Source organism: Furipterus horrens, unplaced genomic scaffold (genome assembly GCF_987537825.1).
Source record: "Furipterus horrens unplaced genomic scaffold, mFurHor1.1.pri manual_scaffold_2, whole genome shotgun sequence".
Taxonomy (NCBI): Eukaryota; Metazoa; Chordata; class Mammalia; order Chiroptera; family Furipteridae; genus Furipterus; species Furipterus horrens.
In genome coordinates this window covers 116,048,762-116,051,620 of record NW_028327172.1, presented here as the reverse complement: position 1 = coordinate 116,051,620, position 2,859 = coordinate 116,048,762, and positions in this window count along the sequence as shown.

Below are 2,859 nucleotides of genomic sequence, written 5' to 3'. Positions count from 1 at the left end.
AAGCTATTCACCCTCTGGTTTAAGGAAGATAGGATTTACTAGATGACTGCAAACTGCTTGTTTATCTGAGTTTCCCTATTCTGCTTGTCCTGGCTTGCTAGCCTGTCTTATTCCTAGCCATGCAACCAGTGAAAAAATTAAGAGAAATCTGATCCCCGGTGTCCGGATTGTTGGTCCTGTGCTCTTCCTATGACACCACAGGACAAAAGTGCCTACACATTTTGGAAAGTATTGGCATGTGTTTGTTGTTGGCAGTGGTGTTACAGAACCCCTGGGCTGCTCCAGTTGAAAACAAACCCACGGGCTCTTTAGTTAGGGGCCCGATTGCCCGCCGCCAAAATTATAACTCTCAATACCAGAGTTTAGCAAGAAGAAAAAGAATTGTTTATTTAACAGTTATATAGTTTTAGTTATTTGCGGATTTCTGTTGTTAAGTCTTACGCTCTTTAAAATACCCACAAACACATATCCTTGCCTCCCCCCCTTCCAAACCAGGCTAGTTTTAGGAAAGTCAGAGAAACTGTTTCCCTACTTTCCAAACACAGTTCAGCTTTACCAGCAGCTGCCAATCATTCAATCCTGATTGGGGAGGTCCTTTCTGTGCTGTGGCGCCCTCCAGCTCTCAATGCAGGACCACCTGGATTCTCAGCCTCCTTGCAAACTGCCTTCTTCCTGCAAACCGCGTGGATCTCTTCTCCTTCTCAAAACCGCATGGCGAGAGCCTCTTAAAGCAGCCTGGAGACCCCTTCTCCGAGCCACATGGAGAAGGCCCCTTCACCAAGCCATGTGGAGGGAGCACGCGAGAGAGCGAGAGAGCGAGAGCGAGCGCACGAGCGTGCCAGAGAGAGAGCCAGAGCGCCAGAGCCAGAGCACAAGCCAGAGAGCGAGAGTCCGAGAGTGAGAGCACGAGCGAGAGCCAGAGAGAGTCTCTGCTAAAATGTCTGCAGCTGCTTATATATCCCTGACTGCGTCATCTGACGCAGTGGGCGTTGCAAACAGTTCTGACCATTCACAGACCCTTACGTAGGCTCTGTGTGCTTTCCATACCATCCCCTGGTTCAAGACTCCTCCCATCTGCCTGAGGCTTTGGATGCATTAAAGCCATTTGCATAAGAAAGACAGTAGCCACCAGCCTCAGGCATGTGGAAGCATTTGAAAAGCTGCTTACTTCTCCCCATCCCCCAGCAGCAAACTCTGGGGATTTTTGGACTCCCCTGTTTCTGTAACAGTGGGATGAGAAAGCTGGAATAACAATAGTAAAAAGGCTGATCACCCAGGAGATGGGAGTCATTACTAAAAGCTTTACAATAGTAGAATGTCCAGGTGTCCATAGAATTATTAAAATACTTTGAACTATAACAAACATATTACTGACCAGTGAACATCCTTTTCCAGGAAGACCTTCTTGAGTGCTCCACATACTGACCTTTTGGCACATTTTAGCAGGAGATACCATGTTGACCCAATTAATACAACCACAGAATTGCTACACACAGGTGGCTGTTCTCACTCAGTCTCCAAAAAGAAAAGGCAGCAGGTAACAGTCAGCCAGTGCCATGTTATTTCTGTTCTTTTGCATAATAACCAAATGCAAACCACTATTTTTCACTCATACTTGGCACCAAAAAAGATGAGGTAAAGGAGGAGGCTGCCACCAAAGGCTGCTTGTTCCTTAGAGTTCAAACACTGAGGCCAGAGAATTTCCATGCATGGAGCATGTGTTGCTAAGCTGACCTTTCCTTAGATGTTCATTTAATAAATGAAGCTAACCACATTAACCTTTAGAATATTAATATAATGCAGACTACATTGTGAAACAATTTGTTCCTAAAACATTAATGTCCAGATGATTTTTCCTCCTACTATATTGGAAAATGAGCCACACATCCAAAAGTAGTATAATCTGCTCCTTTTGTAGCTAGAGAGCTTGTTAGAGGTCAAACACCACCAAATAAAGACAGAATCTTATCATACTATTTCAAATGGTTCCAACATTTCTAACTCCCAGACCCCTAAAATATCCTCCTTACTCTTACTGTATGTTTTGCCCACAAGATCCACTGCATTGTTTAAAAAGTAGCTCTGTTACAGAACCCCTGGGCTGCTCCAGTTGAAAACAAACCCACGGGCTCTTTAGTTAGGGGCCCGATTGCCCGCCGCCAAAATTATAACTCTCAATACCAGAGTTTGGTGAAAAGAAAAAGAATTGTTTATTTAACAGTTATATAGATTTAGTTATTTGCAGATTTCTGTTGTTAAGTCTTATGCTCTTTAAAATACCCACAAACACATATCCTTGCCTCCCCCACTTCCAAACCAGGCTAGTTTTAGGGAAGTCAGAGAAACTGTTTCCCTACTTTCCCAACACAGTTCAGCTTTACCAGCAGCTGCCAATCATTCAAGCTGATTGGGGAGGTCCTTTCTGTGCTGTGGTGCCCTCCAGCTCTCAATGCAGAACCACCTGGATTCTCAGCCTCCTTGCAAACTGTCTTCTTCCTGCAAACTGCACGGATCTCCTTTCCTTCTCAAAACCGCATGGCGAGAGCCTCTTAAAGCAGCCTGGAGACCCCTTCTCCAAGCCACATGGAGAAGGCCCCTTCACCAAGCCACGTGGAGGGAGCACACGGGAGAGCGAGAGAGCGAGAGCCCGAGAGCTAGAGTGAGAGAAAGTCAGAGCGCCAGAGCCAGAGCGCGAGTGAGAGCCCGAGTCAGAGAGCGAGAGTCTGAGCGCCAGAGCGAGAGTCCCAGAGTGAGAGCACGAGCGAGAGCCAGAGAGAGTCTCAGAGCGAGAGTCTGAGAGCGAGAGTCTGAGAGAGTCTGAGCTAAAATGTCTGCAGCTGCTTATATATCCCTGACTGC